This window comes from Balaenoptera musculus, chromosome 17, assembly GCF_009873245.2.
Source record: "Balaenoptera musculus isolate JJ_BM4_2016_0621 chromosome 17, mBalMus1.pri.v3, whole genome shotgun sequence".
Taxonomy (NCBI): Eukaryota; Metazoa; Chordata; class Mammalia; order Artiodactyla; family Balaenopteridae; genus Balaenoptera; species Balaenoptera musculus.
Window position 1 is genome coordinate 73,442,915 of NC_045801.1, and position 26,405 is coordinate 73,469,319.

General features: G+C 41.1%; 1 protein-coding gene and 1 pseudogene across 2 annotated transcripts in view; one reads left to right on the forward strand and one right to left on the reverse strand.

Annotated features, from left to right (window-relative positions):
- Nucleotides 1–26,405, forward strand: part of CA8 (carbonic anhydrase 8) — a 230,125-nt gene that overhangs the window by 157,737 nt on the left and 45,983 nt on the right. The gene's annotated exons all lie outside the window — the stretch shown is intronic.
- LOC118883765 lies at nucleotides 338–26,300 on the reverse strand (annotated as a pseudogene).

The following is a 26,405-nucleotide window of genomic DNA, read 5'->3' on the forward strand; positions in this document are numbered from 1 at the left end:
TTCTTGAGCTTTGTAGTTTTCAGAAACACACATGCTTCCACAGCTACCTGACATTTTTCGCCATGCTTTCATCTTGTAACCGAATTCTATTATGAATACTCCAGGTTTCTGCTTAAATGACAGCACCTTAACAAGAGAAAAGAGAATTGTGCTGCATTTTTCTTCCTGTTACCTGAAAACATAATGGGTTTGCATGTGTTAACTATATTCTTACAAATGTCTGGGTGATGTCTACCAGCTGGAGTTCTTAATGCGTGGGTATTTTGCATCGAGATATTTAATCAAGACAGCAAACGTGAGTAGAAGGTTGTTGATTTAAAACAAGGATGGAATCCAATTAATTCCTGTATGTTTGTCCTTCTGGCGGTTGTGGTAGCTGCATGTTTTCTTTGGACGGCATTAGATGTCTTAGCTCTTGAAGTACAACTTTAATGCTGTATGAATTTTGTGATTTCGCTAATAGCAGTATCCTTTCTGCATCCACCATATCACTAGAATTATTTATTCTATTCATGTTAGTTTTGTTACAAATCTAATTAATGGAGGAACTTCCAGGTATTTAGGTTCAAATTCAACTTTCAGGTTATGTATTGTGTTTTTGTCATTTTGTATGTGGAGACCGTCATGTTCTTTGCTACTTCAAGGTAGCCTAACTGTATAACTCCTGGTAAATTATGATTAATCTTTGCACGTGAATCGCTACTTTCATACTGCTATGGGGAAGTACATCCCAGGCATTTAGATTTTATGCTGGAGCAGCAAAATTTTAAAAAAAATTGGGGGATGGGGAGACCAACAGAGTGGCCAAGTTTTATTTTTTTCAAGTAACGTTATAACTCTCTGCTGTCCCCATCAGTTTGTAAAGAGAAGATCTCTAATTTAATAGCTAAATGTAGGAAGGATATGGTCTCAGAATAAACACAGGCCTATACATTTTTAAAAAATTTATTTATTTTTAATTAATTTATTTAGTTTTGGCTGTGTTGGGTCTTCGTTGCTGCGCGCGGGCTTTCTCTAGTTGTGGCGAGTGGGGGCTACTCTTCGTTGCTGTGCACGGGCTTCTCATTGTGGTGGCTTCTCTTGTTGCGGAGCACGGGTTCTAGGCTCATGGGCTTCAGTAGTTGTGGCACGTGGGCTCAGTAGTTGTGGCACACAGGCTTAGTTGCTCCGTGGCATGTGGGATCTTCCCCATCCAGGGCTCGCACCCGTGTCCCCTGCATTGGCAGGCGGATTCTTAACCACTGTGCCACCAGGGAAGTCCCTAGGCCTATGCATTGAATAGATTGAGCTTTTAACAAAGTCCCTACATTATTTCTATTTGTCTCGTTTCACTCCAGATGGATGATAGTTTTATTAGGATGGGCACTGATTCTGCCCACAGACCAGCTGGAGACCGTGTGTGGCAGGTTTGACTTTCTTGCCCTTTGGGCCTAAAAGTTTACAATTTGAGAGTGAATTATCAAGACAGAGCACAGCATATTGTAGGGCAGACTCTTATCTTTATTTACATTGTATTTAAAGAGCAGGTCTTGCTCTGTGTACTCTGAAGGGCTCGGTGATAATTGAGCCACATGCCAGCTGTTTATGGAAAGCTGAGTGCATTAGATAGAGTTGCACTGTGCAGAGCAGGAGTCTTTAATTGTGAAGAGTCCAGATCTTGGTTGCAAAATAGGCCAGCAAAACAGAAGAATGTATCTCATAATAAAGTGCCAATCCTGAATATTATACCTTACCCCGCCAATGTCCTGGGTCTCCAGATGTCCTGCATTTCTTCTTTTCTTTTCAGGCAGATAGTAGTGTCTGCTATTTAAGTGTTCTTTTAGTGAAGAAGCCCTGGCTTTTGGGCTGCTGCCCCTCCAAGTGATTTGCATATTCATTTGACAGAAAGATATTTATTTTTATTTATTTGTTTTACTACTCCGAGGAGATACCAGGAAGAGTTTGCCCGGTTAATAGTGAATTGATGATCTTTTCAAGTTATTTGGTTTCCACAGGCATCCCAAGTTGAGCTTCGAGTTTGTGAACCTCTTCCAAAACAGAGACTTCCATTGCCTTTCCAAGGAAATGTAGTAGGGTGACTTCAGTGAGTTAAACTATGATGAGGGGGCTTCCCTGGCGGTCCAGTGGTTAGGACTCCACGCTTTCACTGCAGGGGGCGTGGGTTTGGTCCCTGGCCAGGGAACTAGGATCCTGCATGCCGCGGGGCACGGCCAGAAAAACCCCCAGAAACAAAAACATGAGGGTTAGACATATAAGGCATATAAATAATTTGTTTGCAAAAAGAACTTTAGAGATCACCTAGAAAAGTTGTATCGAACTAACTTTCCAAACTCCTGTTTAACCTCGGAGAAATCTGGGGCTCCAAAAAGTTAAGAGTCACAGAGCATCTTATAGGAAACCATCATGTATGGCCTGGATGAAGAAGAGTTGTCTTTTGTTTAAATAAATATTCCATTTAAGAATTATCCTTTACTACTGGTCTTGTCTCTGGTGGTTTAGATGGAAGGAGACAACACCCCAGTCTTCGTCCCCCTCTCCGCCGCCCCTGGGAGGGCTCTTATGTCTGCATGCAGCCCCATTTAGAAGTGAGCGTGTTTTAACCTTGCTCGGAAGGGCTCTAGTGAAGCTGTGGCCTTGTGCCTGGGTCTTACAGGCTATGAAGACAAAGCTCAGATGGGCTTTGTGAAGGTACAGGGGTATGTGGTCTGGAAGGTAGAACCTTGCTGCCCCCTGAGAATTGGGGTGGATTTAACGGACCATCGAGTTCTGCCCTCCCCCCTGCCTCCCACCTCCCAACCCACTCTGCCGAGATGCTCCGCAAGGTCTGGGGGGGAAGTGACCGGTTCAGGAAATGACAGAGGACACATGAGACCTGTGAACTGACTTCTGCTCTGAGGAATGCTTTTTCCACCTTCCAAAGCCCATTCTTACTAGGAAAAGCAGCTCTAGTTTGAGATTTTATTTGCCACGGTAGTTAAGACTTTGGACTGAGATTGCTTTAATGGGAAAAAGAGGAGTTAAGACTGACACTAAAGGAAACAGTTTCACATTTGAATGTTCAGCTTCTCTGGGAAGTGTTACCATTTTGACCAGAAGAAGGGCTCCAGCTATAATGACTATTATCGTTTGGGTGTCCTGGAATTGTCCACAGCACTAGCAGATTGAGCCTCACGGAGAGGCAGATGAAGGAATTAGATCCCTGTGCTCTGTGGCCCCTTCAGTGGTCCTAATTGTGGGAACTCCCTCTCCCATCTGGGTAAAGAAAAATGAAAACAAATTTTACGTTTCCTGAATTCTAATGAACACTTGCCTTTTTATTCCATAAAAATCATGGCTCCTGCTTTGATTCAGCATATTTATTTATTTTTCATTTATTAAAATGTATTTGGAGCAGAAACCTCACAGTTTACCGAGTAGAAAATAAGTGATAGTGTTGAACGCACAGAAATGTTCTTTTAGTGGTACCACATGATATGGCAGTCTGCTGTTTCCTCTTAGAAATAGAATTGTATAAGACCAACTTGACCTTTAAGTAGTCACTTTGAGCTACCTTCAGTTTTATATTTGTAAGGATTTCTTGTAGTAGATTATTCATTGTCATTGTTTGAGGATGTATGAGAGATTTTTTGGCAAACTAACTGAAAGAAACATTAATATGGTAGCTGACTTTACTATGTAAGGTAAATTTGTGCAAAATGAAAAATTAGTTCCTATAAACGAATATGATATATTGTGGAGGCATGCAGTCTTAGCCGGAGGTAACTCCTGGAGGAGACAGTATGTCTCTCACAGAAAGCAAAGCCCTTTCCCTTGACTTGGAATGCACTCTTTGTCCCAGGCCTGAGGAATGTAAAAGAGATTAGCAAAGCTATCTCAAGCCAGGAGACCTCAGGGAACTGAGAGTCCGGGTTGTTACCTATGGCTGGGGGCTGTGTGTGAGCCTGGTTAAGGGAAGATAATGTTCAAGGATGGTCGTTGTAAACTTGTTGACGTCCATGGTGGTGACTGAACGGAGACGATAAGCAATTCTATGGGTTCATTGTCTAATAATGAGTTCCTCTTCTGTCTATATAAGATTCAGTAGATTCTAAATAAAGCGCCTTGCAACCATCAGTTGTCTTGGTCCTTCTGACCCCATACTCGGGTGCTCTTCAGTCCCTTACCCCTCTCCTTTGGGACCTGGAAGACCCCCTGCGGTGGCTGGACCGTCACAATATATAATGAATTTATAGGTGGTTATAGACTTGCTGCATGTAGAAAATATTTTAAATTGGGTTCTTACAGATCGAAATCCTCCAGTAAAATACATCTTCTCTTAATAGGCCTTCCAATAAAAATAGACTCTGGTTTAGATATGTAGTTCATAACCAAGTGGTCATCTTTAACTCATCTCCATCCATTCTTCCATTTGTCCATCCGTCTGTTTATCCATCCATTCATTCATTCAATCAACAGGTATTTCTTGGGAACCAGCTGTTCAGGCCTTGGGCTGAGTGATAGGCATATAGAGTTGAGGGCAATAGACAACTCATGGCATTTTTGTTACACTGGGGGTGTCCAAGTGCAGTGTTCATAATTTGTCTCCTCCCCCCTTTTCTCTAAATCGATGAGTGTTTAGAAGATTTAATTGAGTATTTCTGTGCCATGTAAAGGGCCTCATCCCCTCTATCCTGTCTATATAGTATACAAATTCCAGCTATTTAAAGCTAATTAGAGGAAGATTTTTTTAAAATTAGTTTTTATTGGAGTACAGTTGCTTTACAATGTTATGTTAGTTTCTGCTGTACAGCAAAATGAATCAGCTATACATATACATATATCCACTCTTTTAGATTCTTCTCCCATATAGGTCATTACAGAGTGTTGAGTAGAGTTCCCTGTGCTATATGGTAGGTTCTTATTAGTTATCTATTTTATATATAGTAGTGTGTCTATGTCAATCCCAATCTCTCAGTTTATCCCCCTCCCCTCCTCTTCCCCCTTGGTAACCATAAATTTGTTTTCTGCATTTGTGACTCTGCTTTGTAAATAGGTTCATTTGTACCATTTTTTTTAGATTCCACATATAAGCGATAGCATATGATATTTGTCTTTGTCTGACTTACTTCACTTAGTATGCCAATATCTAGGTCCATCCATGTTGCTGCAAATGGCATTCTTTCCTTCTTTTTTATGGCTAAGTAATATTCCATTGTATATATGTACCACATCTTCTTTATCCATTCATCTATTGATGGACATTTAAGTTGCTTCCATGTCCTGGCTATTATAAATCGTGCTGCAGTGAACATTGGGGTGCATGTATCCTTTTGAATTATGGTTTTCTCTGGATATATCTAGAGGAAGACTTCTGAAGACATTTATTAGAAAGCCAATATGTTATCTGAGATGTAAATGATTGTCAGCTAAATGAAATATTTGTCAACTAGTTTGCAAAAGGCACTGTGCTAGGTACAACCCTGTTATAGGTAGTTGTAAGCTAGAGTAACTAGGATAACCTAACAACATTAGGATTGGTGAGAGACAGGATAGGAGAGTGTTGATGGTGAGGAAGAGTCGGGAAAGGTCTAGGTTCTGGGAAGCAGCCAGAGAACCTGGCACCAGTACTGCTGCCTTGATTAACAGTGGAACCTTGTGGGAGGGAGTCAGGATGGTGTAGCTGGAAAGAGTTTGGGCTTGGAAGTCAGAAAACCAGGATTGAAATCCAAGCTCTGCGACCTTGGGCAAGCTAGTAAACCTCTTCCAGGCTCGATGTTCCTGTCTATAAAAGAGGCTTGAAACTAGCTCAGAGGCTGGCAAAGAGTAAACCCTTCAGTATGTACTTCCTGTTATTAGGAAGAGATGGGGGACGTCATTGTGGTTGTGATGATAAAAATCTAGTGCAAATATCGTGAGGGGGAAACCAGAAGCTTTTTTTGTTCATACAGGTAAGAAATACAGAGACTATGAATGGAGAAGAAAGTTTTTTGTTTTTTTTTTTTAAACCCCTACTCCCCTGAATACATTATCTTCTACAGGTCTAGTCAGTATGTCATTTCCTGGTCATTTTTCCTGACACATCTCTTTATGATTGCTATGCGTGCACATGCGGTAGAATTTATATTATCAGCTTATTTTGTAGTGAAAATCAAGTAAATATTTCCTGTGTAAAATATTTGAGTAACAGTGTGATTAAACTTCTAATTGAATAGAAGGATGTTAAGAGATTTTTAACTTCATAAGATCTTAACCAGTATAAAAACTGCATACGTTTTTCTGGTTGTTTTTCTTTTTTCTTTTTCTTTTTGGATTTAAGAATGATAGGTTAAAATGGCACAGTGAAGTTATTAGTAAGATAATTTTGCCCTGGCCACTGCTTTGCTGTGCTTGAATACATTTTTCCTTTCAGCTTCTTAAGGCTACACACAACAAAAACTCACTATAGAATCCTAGAGCAAAGTAGCATGAAGCCTATGGGAAGCTGGACTTTTTGGTGCCATGGTCCCCTAGGAGGCAGCCTGCTCTGGTGACACAGATTATCAGTCAGGGAGGGCTACGCTCTGACTCCTGTTCACCATGGTGTTTGCTGTTGGACTTCTGTGTGGTTGTTTAACCTCAGTTCCTTCGGTGCATAAGGATAATACCAATGTTCCCACCCTTGTGAAACTTAGGGAGAGGCTGTAAAAATTAATGGTATACCATTGGAAGCACCATTCACTGAATATAGTGGTGGAAAATAGTGTTATTAATTACAAAATCTGGTATTAAAGTGTTTCCTAAAAGCATTTTAAGGGCATAATTAGTGTTGGATGCAAATGTTGTAACATGGGACAGTACAGTTGTTTTGGTTTTTTTAAGAAGCCTTGAAATGAGTAGAAACAAAGAAATCCAGATTTTAAACTGTTGACAATAAACATTACAAACATTAAGTATAAAAGAAAGACATTTGTAATGATAAGACCTGATAAATGAAAGATGGACTTTCTTTTTTTATCAATTCATGCAGTGGTCCCCAACCTTTTTGGCACCAGGGACAGGTTTCGTGGAAGACAATTTTTCCACGGATGACAGCGGCGGGGCGGGGGGATGGTTTCAGGATGATTCAAGGGCATTACACTTATTGTGTACTTTATTTCTATGATTATTACATTGTACCATTTAATGAAATAATTATACAACTCACCACAACGCTGACAGGAGGCAGAGCTCAGGCGCTAACGCGAGCGATGGGGAGCGGCTGTAAATACAGATGAAGCTTCGCTCGCTTGCCCGGTGCTCACCTCCTGCTGTGCAGTCCGGTTCCTAACAGGCCATGGACCAGTACCGGTCCGTGGCCTGGGGGTTGGGGACCCCTGAATTAATGTTTTCACTTGGGCACCCTAGGGCAAGTGCATTCTCTAAACCTGGCTCAGTGAATCACTTAGCGCTCTGGATGAGAGAGTTTATTCAGTGGAAACCAATTTATTTGGCTTCAGAGTTAATGTAGTTCCCATGAATATTCCTTGGTGGGTCTATAAATTGGTGAGTTCTCCAGGGAGATCCCATAAAGAGATTGCTTCTCTCCAGCCTGAGCTCTGAGCAAATAGGAAGTAGACATCATTAGAGTCATCAGATAATGGAGAACAAAGCATCACCTTTATTATGGATGAAGGACACTGGAGACATAGCTTAGTATGAGGGAGTCAACCTGCTCAGTTATAGGCAGTGGGTGGAGGGAGGCGAGATAGGAGGGAAGGAAGGGAGGTGAGGAGGTGGGGGGCAGTGAGAGGTTCCAGGTTGGGTTTATTAGCCTGCTCTCTAAGCCTAGCTCAAATTTCAAAAGAGGAATAAAGAGGAGGGTGGAGTTGGTTGAAGGAGTGGAGAGGAAGGCTAGCTTTCTTTAGGGAAAATCCCTCTTTATGGGAACAAGGAACAGAGAAGAGGTATTTCCTGTTAATAAGACTAACTCTTCAGAATTCTCCCAAGCGCCCTTTAAAGTTCTATGGCACTGGACACTAGCACGAGACCAACCGCGTCTGGGCATCAGTGAAGGAAGTCCTGTTTCCTTTTACTGCAGGTTTGTCCCTTTTAACCACCTGGGACCACATCCCTTTCTGCCTGCAGCTCCATTGTACCTAACATAGTCGCACAGTTTTCCACTTTCTAGAAGGAGCTGGGGCTTGGAGTGAGCCAGGATTTTGAAGCATGTGTATGATTTTATATTTTTTTCTTTCTGATCCTCTTGGGTGGGTTTTTGCCCAGTTCACCATCTCAGCTGTTGTTTAAACCCAAGATATAACTGAGGGCAGTTTATGGATGTTTCTCTTTTCAAAACTTGTGATCCAGGTCCAGGGCTGAAATCATTAATCCTGTTCCGAATTTGGGTTGTACGGCTCTGGAAATATTTTACAATAATTTTTAAACACAAATATCACTTATTCACCTTGTGATGGAGAACAAATATTACAGATTTTTATCAGTGGGCATTGTTCCTAATTAGCTTATCAGCCCTGACATGCTTTAACTGTGTTCCCAATCTTGCTGTTTTCTAACTGATCTAGAGCTCGACTATGTTTGGTCAGTGGCTTGGGTCATAGAGGGATAAAGGCTGTAGTGATGCCTGCTACCTTTTCCTCAGCTGAGCTCAGTGGGCTACTTGGTAGCTCTTGAGCAAGTGAGAAGAAAGACATTACCAAGTTTTGAGTCTGTTAGGAAGGCAAGATGGTGGAGTGATATATACCATTCAGTTAGCAAACATTGGTTAAGTGTCTGTATTTATGGCCAAACTCTGTGAGAAATATAAAAGGTAAGAAGACAGCATTTGTTTTTGTTTTTGTTGTTGTTTTATATTTTAATTTTACTGGAGTATAGTTGATTTACAATGTTGTGTTAGTTTCAGGTGTACAACAAAGTGATTCAGTTATACATATATCAATACATGTAGTCATTCTTTTCTAGATTCTTTTCTCATATAGGTTATCACAGAATACTGAGTAGAGTTCCCTGTGCTATACAGTAGGTCCAGGTTGGTTACATACCTTATATATAGTAGTGTGTGTGTGTTCATCCCAAGCTCCAGATTTATCCCTCCCGCCCAGGCTTCCCCTTTGATAACCATAAGTTTGTTTTCAATATCTGTAAGTCTGTTTCTGCTTTGTAAATAAGTTGATTTGTATCTTTTTAAAAAATTAGATTCCACATATGAGTGATATCATATGATATTTGTCTTTGTCTGACTTCACTTAGTATGATCATCTCTAGGTCCATCCATGTTGCTGCAAATGGCATTATTTCATTCTTTCTTATGACCTAGTAATATTCCATTGTATATATGTACCACGTCATCTTTATCCATTCCTCCATCAGTGAACATTTAGGTTGCTTCCATGTCTTGGCTGTTGTAAATAGTGCTGCAGTGAACATTGGGGTGCAGGTATCCTTTTGGATTATGGTTTTCTCCAGATATATGTCCTGGTGTGAGATTGCTGGATCATGTGGTAACTGTAGTTTTAGTTTTTTAAGGAACCTCCGTACTGTTCTCCATAGTGGTTGTACCAATTTACATTCCCACCAACAGTGTAAGAGGGTTCCCTTTTCTCCACACTCTCTCCAGCATTTACTGTTTGTAGACTTTTTAAAAAAAATTGGGGTATAGTTGCTTTACAGTGTGTTAGTTTCTTCTGTGCAACAAAGTGAATCAGCTTTATGTACACATATATCCCCTCACTCTTGGGCCTCCCCCCCCGCCGCCCCCCCCGGATCCCACCCATCTAGGTCATCACAGAGCACTGAACTGAGCTCCCTGTGCTATACAGCAGGTTCCCACTAGCTATCTGTTTTACACATGGCAGTGCATGTACGTCAATCCTAATCTCCCAGTTCATCCCACCCCACCCCCGTGTCCACACATCTGTTCCCTGTGTCTCTATTCCTGCCCTGCAAATAGGTTCATCCATACCATTTTTCTAGATTCCACATACATGCGTTAATATGCGATATTTGTTTTTCTCTTTCTGACTTACTTCACTCTGTATGACAGACTCGAGGTCCATCCACATCTCTACAAATGATCCACTTTCGTTCCTTTTTTGTTGCTGGCCATTCTGACCGGGGTGAGATGATAACCTCATTGCAGTTTTGATTTGCATTTCTGTTAATTAGTGATGTTAAGCATTTTTTCATGTGCTTTTTGGCCATTTGTATGTCTTCTTTGGAGAAATGTCTATTTAGTCTTCTGCCCATTTTTTGATTGGGTTGTTTGTTTTTTTGACACAGAGCTACATGAGCTGTTTGTATATTTCGGAGATTAATCCCTTGTTGGTTGCTTTGTTTGCAAATATTTTCTCCCATTCTGTGAGTTGTCTTTTTGTTTTGTTTATGGTTTCCTTTGCTGTGAAGAAGCTTTCAAGTTTAATTAGGTCCCATTTGTCTATTTTATTTTATTTTTTTAAATACATTTATTTATTTATGGTTGCGTTGGGTCTTTGTTGCGGTGCGTGGACTTCTCATTGCGGTGGCTTCTCTTGTTGCGGAGCATGGGCTCTAGGCGTGCGGGCTTCAGCAGTTAATGGTACGCAGGCTCTAGAGCGCAGGCTCAGTAGTTGTGGCGCACGGGCTTAGTTGCTCCACGGCATGTGGGATCTTCCTGGACCAGGGCTCGAACCCGTGTCCCCTGCATTGGCAGGTGGATTCTTAACTGCTGTGCCACCAGGGAAGCCCTATTTTTGTTTTTATTTTCATTACTCTAGGAGGTGGATCAAAAAAGATATTGCTGTAACTTATGTCAGAGTGTTCTGCCATGTTTTCCTAGACAGCATTTGTTTTTAATGATTCTGTTGTCTGGTTGGAAGAGGCAGAATTAAGATAGAAACGTATGAAATGATAACAATCGAAAGGTTACATGACAATGGAAAACAATTCACAACATCTGTAGGAAGCAACTCCTATGTGTTTGCTGCTGTGGTTGGTGCTGATATAGGGCAGTAAATAAGAAATAATCTAGGTCTAGAAGAAGTTCCCATTCCCTATTAAAAATGGCTGTTATATCTGAAAATAGCTTTAAGGGATGAAATATAAAGGAGGACATACATCATGGAATAATGGATTTCTCCTGGGCTCAGAGAAAAACTGTGGGAAGGGGTGGATATTGGAGCTGGGCTTTGATGGCTGTGTAGGAGTTTGCTGGATAAGAATGACATGGATGGAAAGAGAAGAGGTGGATGTAAAGATGTAGGAGAGGACATGGGGATAGGGCTTGATGAGTGATTAGAAAAGGCCAATGTGATGCTGAGAAGTGGAACGGGAGTAATTGAAATAGCGATGGCACAATTAATAGCAAAAAGAGGGAGTCAGACAGTGAGGGACCATGCTGGTGAGAAGCTAATTAATTTGGATTAATAAATGATACTATTTTAACAGGTGCCATTTTATCCTATTACTACCTACGGTGCTTTTCATCCTAGCACACTTTCAAATTAGGTAAAGAATAATAATAGTTGGGGTCACAGTTCTTTGAAAAATTGAAAAGATGCCCTTCATTGTAGGTGAAGAGGAAAATGTTTGAAGCTATACTAAGCCTTATATAATTTGAGTCTTAATTAGAGCTAATATTTCTCCACACAGCGGAAGAGTGAGTTAAAGTAAAGATGACTAGATTTTAGTTTTTACTTGTTGTTAATTGGAGTTGATTTGTGTTCTCAAGGGAAAACATTTTCAGCTTTGCAATTTCCATTCCCTCTCTTTGGTCTAATGGTCTGAATTTATTGATCTTTGCAGGGTAATACATATTTCTGCCTGGGTTTCCTGGGCAACACCCAGCAGAACCCCTCCATTTTGGTGTTTTTCGAGGAGCTTTTTCTTGCTGTCTGTGCTCCTTGGAATTGCTACACGTGGCTGTGGTCAGTTGCTTGTTCCAGAGTCTCTCTCTTCCTCTGTGACACCGTTCACACGGTGTTTTTTTTTCAACATAGAGGTCCATGACCTGTCGGTGTACCTGATGGCTCTCATAAGTTTCTGTATTTTAAAAATTAAAGAAAGTGGCAGAAATAAAAAAAGATATTGACAGTGAAAGCAGCAACTGAAGATGCTTCAGATTACTTGGATATTTACATTTACATCTGTCTCAATTTTAATGGAGACTTTATTTTGAAGTTCGTGGAATTTTACTTTAGATGATTAGAATTTGTCTTATTGGCGTTACTGATCCGGGTGAGTGAAAAGCCTCTGGAGAACTAGACTTTTTGCTTCTTGATTCTAGTTAAATTTGAGCCCTCTTTGTAGGAAGAATTATCCTTAGTTGTTTGAGTCTAATGTCAGAACTATGTAGGTGGCATCCCTTATTGAATAAATAGTGAGTCCGGTGGGGACAAAGATTGGAGAGAATGGAGGTGATTCTGCCTTTCTCTCTCTGACCTTCTTTTTTGGGGGCTTGGGAAAGATAGTAGGTGCGAAAGTGGGCTGACCAGCTACTATAATTTTTTGGGGGAATAATATTCAGTGAGCTAGTACATTGTATTATGCTTGTCAAAAATGAATGGAGATTTTGACTGGGAGGCTTGGGGGCATGGGCTATTGTTAAATGACTTGGGGATGCCCAGAGGGAGAGGGAATTGGGGGGAAGATGTCAAGGTCAGCTTAGTCATGCTGAATTGGAGATTGCTTGAGATTTGTATATAATTCAGCTGAAAGATAAATTGTAGGAATTTTCATGTTTGGAAGTTTGGTTTGACTTCTAATAGAATTTCAGTTCCTGGCATGTAGGGGGCCTTAAATATAAACAAGTGGGTGAAAGCAGAGATCGGAAAGTTCGAGGCATAATACCAGGTGCTGGGGATGTAAGTAAGACAGAAAGTCCTCGCTGAGGGACTTTGGCCTTGCCATCTCTGTGTCTAGAATGTTCTCCCCCTCAATAGCCACATGGCTGCTCCTTCAGCACCTTTGGGTCTCTATTCAAATGTCACATAATCAGTGAAGCTAACCTTAGCCTGCTTGGGGTCCACATTCTCCTCTAATTTGTTTTTCTCCATAGCATGTCACAGTAATTTAACACATATATGTGGTTATTTATACACATACGCCATGTATTTGTAAACATATAAATATAATCTATTTTAGCTGGAATTTAGGGGATCTGGAAATTAATTAGCTGGAGGTAACTTTAGAATGGCAGGTTGAGGACGAAGAGCAGAGGCTCCTGAATGACAGGTTTCCATGGAGAAGTTTTCTTTGTTGGATGTATCACGTATATGTGGTTTATCACTAAAAGCAGTGGGGAGCACTGTTCTACACTTCACAGCTGTGAATTCTTCATTCATTCACCAACTATTTATTGAGCACCTACTATGTATGTTCCAGGCAGGTTTAGGTACTGGGAATACACCCATGACAAAATATGCAAAAAATCACTTCCCTTCTAATACTTCCCTTCTGGGGAAATGTAATCAATTGCCTTGATCAGAAGAGGTGATGCCCTTTAGGAAATCATTTTAAAATCCAGGCATGACGTTCCAGTGGTGTCAACTGGGACGATGGCCCTGACAAGAAAAAGAAGGGCGTGTGTTAGAAAGGATGTGGGGAGAGAACATTCAGAGCTTTGTTTGGAGAGTCAGGGTCACAGGGGTCTGTGATTCCGCTAAGTTGTGAGCCTCAGTAACTGGAAGAATGGTGGAGCTCTTAGGAACTCCAGAAAGGGGCAGTATTGGTAGCAAATTGTGGTGTATACTTTGCTATGTTTTGGATTTGACAGTTGCCATTCATTCAAGTGGAAACGCCTAGGAAGAAGCTGGAAATGCAGCTCTGTAACTCAGAAGGGAAGTCACAGACCAGGATTTATTACAGCAGCTGATGGTATTTACTTATGTATCCATTTAAATCTGGCCCTAGGTAAATGAGTTAATATAAGACCACACAGTATCTTTTCTTCACCCAGTGTCATGGGATACCACTCGCAATTTTAATTTGGTGTCTTCTCACCATCACTTATTGGTCAATATCACAGGAATATGTTATGTTCCCAAGTAAGCCTAATCAGGCAAGACTTCACCAAGGGGAAATTATATTCCTGATCCTAGGGAGTGGCTATTTTACGCCCTTAGTTGACATATTCTGATTGTATAGCTATAATAATAGTATATGTTGTCCTTATCCACATCCTTAATTAATCCATTCTTGAAACTTACTATACTAATCACCTTAATAATAAACTAATAAAATCTACTGCCTGTTATTAAGAAATATTAATGTCAGTATAAGAGATTTAGGATTAGATTTATACTTCTGAAATCACCTTAGCTGATGATATATTTTATGCTCATTGAAAATTGGTTTACATTCTTCATGTGTTTATTTTTCAGGGTATTATAAAGTGATGCTATAGAGAAAATGCCCCTTAAAATATTTCTGTGAAAAGCTGTGTATCAGAGCAAAAAGCTCAATCTGCTTTTGTCCACTCTTAGATATAACTTTATTTTCAAAAACGATTAGATTTTGTCAGAAGCCCACATTTGGATTGTAATGAAAATTTTCTTATATTTATGAAATTATTTAGGCTATGCATGCGTGTAAAATATTTGATGTAAGTAATGAATGGAGTGCTCAGCAACCTACATTTCTTTCATAGGAGTGCCTTAGTTTCAGGCGAGTAATGGAAGACGCAGCTAAGAAATAATAAGAGGAAGTTTTCCTGCCACATTACAAGGAGTCCCAAAGGGCAGGTCCAGGGTTCCAGGACAGTTCCAGCTGCTCAGCCATGTTTCCAAAGACCAGGTTCTTTCTGTTTTTCTGCTAAGCCATTTTAGCATTTTGGCTTTTTCCCTTTGATTATTTTCACTCACAGTTGCCAAATGGCTGTATCATCTGTAAGCATCAAATCCTCACAAATTAATGGTTAAAGGTTGTTAAGAGGAGAAATTTTATTCTCTGGCATGTAATTGAGTTATAATTTATAAAATTCACTCATTTAAAGTGGGTGAATTTTATAAATTATAAAAGGCAATGGCTTTAGTATATTTACAGCGTTTTGCAACCATCACCATATTCTAATTTTAGGACACTTTGGTCCCCCCAAAGAAATACTCACTCTCCATCCTCTCTCCCCTAGGCAATGACTAACCTGCTTTCTATTTCTATAGATTTTCCTACTTTGGACATTTCATATAAATGGAATCATGTAATATGGGGTCTGTTCTGACTGCCTTCTTTCCCTGGGCATAGTTTTTAAGGTTCCTTCATCCATGTTGTAACCTGTATCATTACTTTTTATTGCTGGAGAGTATTCCATTGCATGGATATACCACATTTTGTTTATCTGTTATGGATATTTGGTTTGTTTCTACTTTTTCACTATTATGAATAATGTGGCTATGAACATTTGTATACAAGTTTTTGTGTGGACATATGTTTTCATTTCTCTTGGGTATGTATACCTAGGTGAGGAATTGCTGGGTCATATGGTAACCCTTTGTTTATTTAACATTTTGGGAATTGCTAGTTGGTTTTCCAATGTGGCTGTACCATTTTACAATCTTACCAGCAGTGTGTAAGGGTTCCAGTTTTCCACATCCGGGCCAACACTTGTTATTGTTTGCCTGTTTGACTGTAGCGATTCTAGTGAGTTTGAAGTGGTAGCTCATTGTGGTTTTGATGTGCATTTCCCTAATGTTAATCATGTTGCACATCTTTTTATGTGCTTACTGATGTTTCATATATCTTTCTATTCAAATGCTTTGCTCATTTGAAAAATTGGGTTGTCTTATTATTGAATTGTATGAGCTCCTTATCTATTCTTGATACAAGTACTTTATCAGACATACGGTTTGCAAATATTTTTTCTCATTCTGTGGGTTGTCTTTTCACTTTCTTAATGGTGTTGCTTGATGTCCCAAAGTTTTTGATTTGGATGAAGCCTAATTTATCAATTTTCTTCTCTTATCAGTTGTGTTTTTCATACCATCTCTATTAATTAAAGTAAAAATTTTATAGCTAAGTAACATATAGACAGAAAAGTAACCAAATCACAAGTGTACAATTTGTTGCATTTTCACAAAGTGAACAAACCTATGAAACCAGCATTCAGATTAATAAACAAAGTAACCACTCTCCCTTCATGGCCCCTCCAGGGTTACCCATGATCTTGACTTCTGACACCATAGATAAGTTTTACCTGTTTTGGGATTTTACATAAATTGAGTCATACAGTGTGGGTTATTTTGTGTCCAGCTCTTTTTTATTCACCATTATGTTTAGAGATTCATGTGCATTGCAGTGTGTACTTTTTGTTTACTTGTTCTCATGTATGGTATTTCATTATGTGAATTTTCTGTAGTATATTTTTTCAGATGTTGATAGATGTTTGGATTGCATTCAGATCTGATCTGTTAGAATGGAGTTTCTCTGAATATTCTAGCCTTTTGGTGAACATATACTTTAGGAGTATATCCTGGGTTACAGGATGGTCAGAGTTCAGTTCTAGCAGACTCTGTCAAGTAGTTCACCAAAGTGGCTGTAGTAATCCACGCTCTTACCAGTTTTTGAATCTCTTTTTAGGAACTAGCAAACGTTTTCCCAGAAGTCTTCCTTACCTCCACCCTCAAGCGGAATTCCCTCACGTGTCTTTGGCCAGAACTTCTGTGCACACAGGTTCCTGAAACAGTCATTTCAAGGGAAAAGACGAGGCTGGAATGGTCTTGGCTTAGTCAAGATTCACCCCATGGGGCTGAGGAGGGGTCCAGCCTTCCCACTAGCACTTGACCTGCTGCTGTATAAATGCAGTTGGGTTTCTGTTTGCCTGGAAGAAAGGCTGTTGAGGGGAAGTCAGCTGTGTCTCCTGAGAGAAGGAACATCCAGTTAAACCAGTTAGATGCCTATCTGAAAAAGTGGCTTTTTGACAAGATAACTCTTCTGGAATTATTTTGAAAATTTACCAGGCTTTTTAGTTTCAGGGTAGCTAAATATAGTAAGTGCTCAATAACTATTTTCTATAGTGACTATATTTTTCGTGCTTTAATTTACATTTTTATAGCCTTATGTTTTCAGTAGGGCTGCCATTATGAATTGAATGTCCACCTTGGCACAGTGTTACTAGTCCTTACGTCCTTACGTGTATCTCCATCACAATGCCTTATTGAAAATGGGCTATGAAGTGCTCATTTATAAAGCTTTCCCATTTTCCCAGAGAAACACATTTTTATTGAACTTTTATTCCTGTTAAAGGCTTAATAGCAAATTCATTAAAAATATCTAGTACTGTGTTATATAAAAGCGAAGATAATAAAACAACTGTATACCTCTATAATAATTTTAGATGCAAAATTATCTTCCGAGTTATGTTGCTTTATTTATTTATTTATTTTAAGATTTAATTGTATTTATTTTTGGCGGTGTTGGGTCTCTGTTGCTGTGAGCGGGCTTTCGGTAGTTGCGGTGAGCGGGGGCTACTCTTCATTGTGCTGCGCGGGCTTCTCACTGCGGTGGCTTCTCTTGGTTCTAGGCGCATGGGCTTCAGTAGTTGTGGCACGTGGGCTCAGTAGTTGTGGCTCACGGGCTCTAGAGCACAGGCTCAGTAGTTGTGGCGCATGGGCTTAGTTGCTCCGCAGCCTGTGGGGTCTTCCTGGCCCAGGGCTCGAACCCGTGTCCCCTGCATTGGCAGGCGGATTCTTAACCACTGCGCCACCAGGGAAGTCCAGCTGTGTTGCTTTAGAGCAAGAAAGGCTCTTGCTTTTCTGAGGGACCCATCTCAATGAGTATATATACACATGAAAATAGAGTTTTGTTCTTTAATATATTTCATTTCTCTAAAACACGTATGCTATCTGTAATTAAAACTTCTAGAAAACAATGATTTTGTTTCTATTATTTGAATTTGCCTAGGGTTTTGGAGGACAGTTTTGGATGGCCAAGATGATAAAGGCTTTGAGTAGTGGAGCGTACGTACTGGTTAGACAACAGTGACTACATAGACCAGGGGAATCAGGAGTGTTGTAAAACAGAGACTCCCCCAAGTCCTGGAGAGGCAGGCCCAGGGGTAGGCAAGATCGGGCATGAGCGAAGTCCTCATTTCCTAATTGGTGTTCCCATATCTGCCCTCTGAGCATCTAAAGCACTTCAGCATTGCTGATTGTACATTTTGGATTATGTGCAATACGTAATCATCTTGTTTTAGAAATGCTTTTCCCCCTATGTCAGAATGAGCTGTACAGAATTACAGTGTATTGCCATGTAAATGTAGGTGAAGTTTCCTATCTGAATTGTGCTTTTCTGGTGCACACCCACTGATGTCTTTCCTGTTTCTAGTTGACCTTTTTTGACCTGAGCTGTTTTGGTACAAGTTCCACATCAATCAAGGAAATTGATACTTTACCTTATCATAGCATTGAAAAGAAACTTGGACTCTGTGTCTTAGGTCAGTAATAAGTCAAAATCCAATTTTCTAGAATGTCCTTTAAAATAATTTGATTCATATTTGGTTCCCTAGAGCCCTGCTCCTGTGTTGGCAGGAAAGTTTTACACAAAGCTCTGGGAAGCACGGTCCCCTTTAACGAGCACTGAGAAGTGACGTGGTTTATGGTGAGTTTGCTAAAGAATGGTTCTTTGTGCAACTGTCTTGAGCAACAAGTGAGTTGGATTAATTCGTTATGATTTTAAAGTTAATAACAAAACTTATATAAATAAGGAAGCACTTTGTGGGAAAAAGCATAGGTGTCAATCTTTACAGAACTTTTTGTCCATAAGATTAGGGCAGCCTTCTTGTGTTCTCATCTAGTTGTGTAGCCTGTCAAAGTTCACTCTTCTCATAATAATTCAAAGATGCAAGATGTTTATATTGTTGGAAGGTTTTCTGTCCCTTGCATTTTCTCATAGCCACGGAGTTAATGCAAGATTGATTTTACTGCAGTTCTCAGAGAATTGTGGGGACAGTGTTAACACTTCTGAAGGCCATCCATGTGCCAGGCACATGCCATATCTTATTTAATCATTAAAACATCCCTTAGAGGTAGATGTTATGTCTGTTTTTCAGGTGAATAATCAGGTCAAGAGGCATTAAATAAGTTGCCCAAGGTTACATTGGTAATAGCTGAGACCCAGACCAAGTACCATTGTTTTCCCTCTACAATATGTGCCTTCTCATATTTCTAATAAAATGGTCCTCATTTTTGCTCTAGATAATTGCCATTCAAAAAGTGAAAGCCTCTGAGTATGCTGTGTTCACAGACAAGTACCTTTCCAGGTACAGTGAGGATTAACATGGATTTTCTTTAACATTTTCAGATAAATGCATTTTATTATAAATCGTAATCTTTTGAATATTGTAATTGGATTAAAAAAAATATTGTTCCTGAAAATTAGGTTATTAGGCAATGTACTAGGTATATAAAGTTGGAGGGTGAAAATTGACAGTGGTATTTCACAGAGAAATGAAATAGTTCTGAATTTTGAATACAATTAAGATTGCTTTCTATGTGTTCTTACTACTAAAAAGAGCTTATTACTATAATTTTTATCACCAACTCACCTGAAACAGCTAATACATAATAAACCAAATTTGCCACACTTCCAAAGGTTATAGAAAGACATATTCTTTAATGCGTTGCGAGGACTGTGCCCTGTGGACGCGGAGAAGCCTCTGATGAACTTTCCCAGGCGGACAGTGTGACATAACTGCGAGGCGGAGTCTCCAGTGGATTTGAAAAGCCAACCTTGGAGGCATGGAGGCTAGTTAAGGGACCTGGGCCGTCATTCTAGCAATACATCATGGATATCTAAAGTAAGGAATTGCTCGTGGGAGGAAGCCAAGTGGATGGGTTTGGGAGATTGTAAGGAGGTAGAAAATGTCAGCATATAGTTCTTTTTTTTTTTTTTTTTTTTTTGATTTTATAGAACTCTTTGTATGAATCAACTTTACATATGAATTTCTATAAATAACACAGTTTCTTTTCTGTTAAAGTTGCCTATAATTTCTTCAATTTTGTAGATTTCTGAGAATTAATAGAATGTTCTTTGCCTAGTTGTCGCTCTTATTTTTTAGTGTGAACATTAGCTTTCACTAAGGCCTTTTCAACTCCTTGGTCTGGTTCTGTTCTGAACACACCTCTAAATTAATGCTCTAGTGAGGGTTAAGCACTTTGAGCAGTGATATTAGAACAAGCTCTCAAAGTTCTCTAATAAAGACATATTTAAAATTTTTTTCATCACATTCACGTGGCTATATTTCTTAGTTGTAGAAGTTGCAGGCCATAGTTCTTGGTTGTTTGTAAGGGAAGAAGAGGACAGAAGAGATTTTTGGCTTGGGTCCATTAACAGAGCTAGGAACAAAGAGGGAGACAGAGGTCTGAGGGATGGTGGAGGGACTTCAATTTTGAAATGCTAACTATAAAGTATTTCAGTAGGCAGTTTAGTAGAGGGATCTAGACTCGGGACAGAGATTTGGTTAAAGATGTTGACTTTGGAATCATGGGCATCTAGGTGACAATTGAAGACATGGGGTTACCCAGCAAGAATACGCTTAATGAGAAGAGAAGAGGTGAGAGGATGGAGCCCTGATGGCACCACCCCTCGGGGGCTGTCAGGGGAAGGAAACCAGTAGAGAAGCCCGAGATGAAACTGGTATTGAGGAGGTGGAAACCCACAGAGTGTGGTGCAAGGCACGCATGGGAAGGGGCGGTTCGAGAACAGGCGGGTCTCAGATGCTGTAGAGCCGTCAGGTCAGCCCAAGCCAGAGGTGTGAGTTAGAAGAAGGTTCTGGTGAACTTGGGGAGAGCAGTTTCACTAAAGTGATAGGATGAGAGATGGATTTCAGTGGATCGTGGAGGAAATGGGCAGGGAGGAAGTGTCAGTGGGGAGCATAGAGAAGTTTTTGAAAAAGTCTGCTGTGAAGAGAAAGTAGTAGGAAGGATTTGAGGTCAAGGAAGTGGTTTTTTTTTTTAAAGATGAGAAAAATCTGCACATATTTAAATGAGGACGACAAGGAGCTAATTAGAGAGGGAGGCGTCTGGCCAAAGAGCTGATGGAGCAGGGCCCCTCACGGGGGCAGGGAAGAACAGAGCAGAGGCAGGTGTTGACTCAAGCATTGCGTTGGGAGGCAGGAGGGGAGGATGGGATGGAGCAAGGCCCCTCGCGGGGGCAGGGAAGAACAGAGCAGAGGCAGGTGTTGACTCAGGCATTGCGTTGGGAGGCAGGAGGGGAGGATGGCAGGATGTCCTGGCAGGAAGCAGAGACAGTTCCCTTTCCGATGGTTTTATTTTCACTTCCAGGCAGGAGACCTTGCTGTTGGAATAGTAACGATGTTCCCGAGGGGCTGCAAGCTGGTCGCCTTTGGGGCTGGATTTACGGCTGGATCCCGTTGGCACTGTGTGTTTTTTGAATTTGGGAGTTTAAGCGCCGTTGGGCAGGGCACCGATTTCCCTGTTTCACAACTCCTCCCCCCTGCTCTGTCCCACCTTTCCCCCATTTATCAACCTACTTCCTGGAGGCCTTTGAACGGCTGACTGACTTTGGTGATCTGGCTTTCTATAATGGAAACATTATTAGTTACCGTTAAACCTTAGGAAAATAAACCTAGAGGGGTGGGATAGGTTGGGTGGGAGGGAGACGCAAGGGGGAGGGGATATGGGGATATATGTATACATGTAGCTGATTCACTTTGTTATACAGCAGCAATGAACACACCAGTGTAAAGCAATTATACTCCAATAAAGATATTAAAAAAAAAAAAAAGAAAGAAAATAAACAGTGAGTTCAGGCAGCATAACGAGAAAATAACCAGACAGAAGGTAGATGAGCACACCTTCGTTTTCAAAGATCTAGCTGTTTAAATACAACCCTGCCCACCTTTCCATGGCACCTCCTGCTTCTCTTGACTGTAATTGGCTCCAGCCAGCACTTACTTGCTATTTACCAGGAACTTTCCAAATAAGATCCCTTGTCCTTGTAATGGCTTCACACGTTAGGTGGTCTGATCTCTCTTTTACAGCTGAGGCCCCGGGGGGCTCAGATAATTTTCCCAGGAGCTTGTAGTGAGAAAAGAGCATTCATTCACACTGGGTGTGCTCTTGGTCTTGGGCACAGCCTGGCTGGATTCTGGCCATCTCTTGGGCAGTACATTCCCCATTCCTCTTCCCTGGGTTTTCTTGTCTCTACAGAGGACGTTGTTGGTCGTTCCTCCACGTGTTCCGTGAACAGTCACGCTGAGCGTTCTAACCTGATCAGTCTTCTACCCTCCCTCTTTGGAGGAGAGAGCCGGCCTAGAGGCGGTGGAGCCAAGCCTCCCGGGGCCAGGTCTGGCTCTGTCACTTGTCAGCTGTGCAACCCTGGGCAGGCTACTTCCCCCTCTGTGCCTCCGTTCCCTTCTCATTAAGATGCGGGGCTGGGGTTTCCCTGGTGGCACAGTGGCTGAGAATCTGCCTGCCAGTGCAGGGGACACAGGTTCGAGCCCTGGTCCGGGAAGATCCCACATGCTGCGGAGCAACTAAGCCCGCGAGCCACAACTACTGAGCCTGCGTGCCACAACTACTGAAACCCGTGCGCCTAGAGCCCGTGCTCCGCAACAAGAGAAGCCACCGCAATGAGAAGCCCGTGCACCACAACGAAGAGTAGCCCCTGCTCGCCACAACTCGAGAAAGCCCGCGCGCAGCAACAAAGACCCAACACAGCCAAAAATAAATAAAAATAAAATAAATTTATATAAAAAAAAAAGATGCAAGGTTGGCGGCAGGCATGGCATCTACCGTCGTAAAGATGATAGTGAGGGCTGAGCGAGGTGATGTTTGTAAGGAACAGCGCCTGGCAGAGCAGGTGGTACCAGTGCTCGTGAAATAAATACACATACTCAGAGCTTCCTCTGTCATATACAGGGCACGCAGACCCTTTGTGCTCATCTTTTTCTTCTGTTGAACTATCAATTTCATGTTTTTATTTATTCACACCCTGGATTCTTTTATAAAACTATTGGAGGTCTTTGTATTTCCAACGTTGAAAGCAGTGCACAGTAAAACCCTAGATGTTATCGGTGCTCAGTAAATGTCTTGATGAATGCCTTGATTATTTTAGAGCTCTGTTGTCAAATGTGGTTCTCATTTGGGGGCAGAGGGGGATCGAATAACAGATGCAGTCTCTAGATGACTTATATTCTGTAACACCAAGACCCTTTGACAGTCTCTTTACCTTCTTTATTTTATAGAATGACACATGAAATACAGAGGATTTAAGTTATAGTAACTTAATTGCAGCCATAACCCACAAGTAAGACAGAGGATATTTCTTGGCAAACCAAGAAACCAATGTCAATGAATCAGTTTTAATTGCTTCTGATCTTACATTAAATATAAAATATTTCAAAATGATGTATTTTTTCTTCGATTCGCTCCAATGAGCCTTTTCCAACCTTCCATAGTGAATTTCCTAAAGGCAGCTTTGTTTTTTTGGGAAAAGAACCCTAACCACACTGCGATGCCCTGCTCCTAAGAAGGCAGCAAAATCGAAGTAAACAAAAGGAAATCAGCATTCAAAGAGGAAATCATTCTGCTTTGGAAAAAGTGTTTTCATAAATTACATGAAACTGGTACCTTTTCTTTTTTTAAAATTAAAAAAAAACTGAAGTATAGTTGATTTACTAGTGCCTTTTCAAACTGAGGATTCTGAACCCTAAGAACATATAAGTAGCTTTTGATATTAATATATTAATAGATGAAGTTACCCTGAAATGCTCCAACACAGCCTCCTATTTCTCTTTTTCCGATATCAGAAAGTACATAATTAAGTTTAGGCAAAGCTAACAAGTAGGCGACAGTTAGAGGTAGAGTTTCAAATAATTTCTTTTCCATTCCATGCTTTACAGCGCTTTGTCACTATTCTATGTCTACACCCTGAATGTCCTTTTCTGAATAATAGCGGCATAATATATTGACGATGACATCTTAAGTGCCACAGCACCTGAAAATGATACACACTAAATCTCAGTTTATCTGCAGATGGATGGCTGCTCTGTACAATTAGGAGAGGATCTGGAGAGAGGGGTGCTTTCTCTGCTGTTTTCCAGTTTTTCAAAGCTCCCGTTTTGTTACTCAGACATTTCACTTCCAGTCTTCTTGTCTTTTTTTTTTTTTTTTTTTTTTTTTATTAAGATGACTTCCAACTTCCGACCTTCTCTTGTTGCTTTTTTTTTTTTTTTTTTAATTATTTATTTATTTTATTTATGGCTGTGTTGGGTCTTCGTTTCTGTGCGAGGGCTTTCTCTAGTTGCGGCAAGTGGGGACCACTCTTCATCGCGGTGCGCGGGCCTTTCACTGTCGCGGCCTCTCTTGTTGGGGAGCACAGGCTCCAGACGCGCAGGCTCAGTAATTGTGGCTCACGGGCCTAGTTGCTCCGCGGCATGTGGGATCTTCCCAGACCAGGGCTCGAACCCGTGTGCCCTGCATTGGCAGGCAGATTCTCAACCACTGCGCCACCAGGGAAGCCCTCTTCTTGTCTTTTTAAAAATTCCAATACTTAACATCTTCCTTCTTTCAACCCTCAGTATCATAAGTGTAGTCGAGACATGAACCTTCCTTTTTCCTTTTCTAATTTTGTAGCTCTTCCCCAGTGCGCTGAGAATGGATATTTTGGGTGTGATAGGGCACGGGTGAGAAACTCGGCTCCTGAAACTCAAAATCTACTGGGAGATCTGCTACAACTCTCACGGTTGACTCTTTGGGACCGAGGAAAGCAGTTAAGTCAAGTCAGGGCACAAAAACCAGGACGTGCTCTTGGTGACTCCTTTTCTTCTGTGACTCTGTGTTGAATTGTGGCCTAGCTCAGAGGAAGAGTCTTGATGACTGTAGTTTTCAGAAAAATGGTTTTCAGGTTCAGTTACATCTGTTGTCATAGGTGCATTGAATACTTCTGATTTTTCAATGTTTATAGCAGCCTGTGATTCTTTCAGGTTTTACTTTTGCCCATTAAAAGAGTAGATTAAAAGAGTATTACAAGTTAAAGGTGACACATGTGGGATCTAAAAGATGACACAAGTGAACTTATTTACGAAACAGACTCACAGAGAGAGCAGACTTGTGGTTGCCAAGGGGGAGGTGGAGAAGGATGCAGTGGGAGTTTGGGATTAGTGGATGCAAACTATGGTATATAGGATGGATAAACAACAGGGTCCTACTGTAGAGCACAGGGAACTGTATTCAATATCCTGTGATAAACCATAATAGAAAAGAATATGAAAAAGAATGTATATAGGGACTTCCCAGGTGGCACAGTGGTTAAGAATCCACCTGCCAATGCAGGGGACACGGGTTCAATCCCTAGTCCGGGAAGATCCCACATGCCACAGAGCAACTAAGCCTGTGTGCCACAACTACTGAGCCTGTGCTCTAGAGCCCACGAGCCACAACTACTGAGCCCACATGTCACAAATACTAAGCCCGTGCACAACTACTGAGCCTGTGCTCTAGAGTCCATGAGACACAACTACTGAGTGCACGTGCCACAACTACTGAGCACACTTGCCACAACTACTGAAGCCCACGTGCCTAGAGCCCATGCTCCACAACAAGAGAAGCCACCAAAATGAGAAGCACTTGCACTGCAACAAGAGTAGCCCCTGCTCGCCGCAACTAGAGAAAGCCCGTGTGCAGCAATGAAGTCCCAACTCAACCAAAAATAAATTAAAAAAAAAAGAAGAATGTATATATGTGTATAACTGAATCATTTTTGCTGTACAGTATAAATTAACATTGTAAGTCAACTATACTTCAATTAAAAAAAAACAATACTACAAGTGAAAGGTGAATTTTTCTTAAACTCAGGCAAACGGATTCTTCTTATTTAAAAAACAAATCCCTTAGCCCTCCCTGCAGCTACCTTTCGATTTGTTTTCTGATGCTCACTGCCCACCTTCTCGGCTGGGCTGGCCCTGCCCCACTTGTTCATCCTGATGTCTTTACACTCTGCCTCTGCTCCTTTCATTGTATGGCAGCCGCCTTCTCAACAATCTTAAAGACATCAATCCAAAGTCGCTTTCTGTCCTCATTTTCTTTCTTTTCTTTTCTTTGCTTTTTTTTTTTGTAGCTATTGTCGCTTTGTTGTGGTAGAGCCTTGACCCTGCTAACCACACTTTCTTCCGGAAAGTCTTTTCTCGTTGGTCCTGACGGGACTTTGGAATTTTCTGGGTTTCCTCCTGCGTATTTGATAGCCCCTTTCCCTCATCTCACCCTGACCCAAAGCTCAGTCCTTACCCTTCCGTTGGTCTCTTCTGTGACTTGATCCCTGGGTGAGCTGACCTTATAAGGTCGTCTGTCTGGGTATCTAGGGATGTCTGCAGTCTGCACCTCGAGCCCCTGCTTCTCCAGGCAGTTCTGGTTCTGCATCTCTTACTGATGGGACCCAGTTTGACTGTAATGATGTAACTTTCAACACCTAAAACTGGACTCATCCTACTTTTGGTTAGTGATTTAGGACGGAGACCCATTATC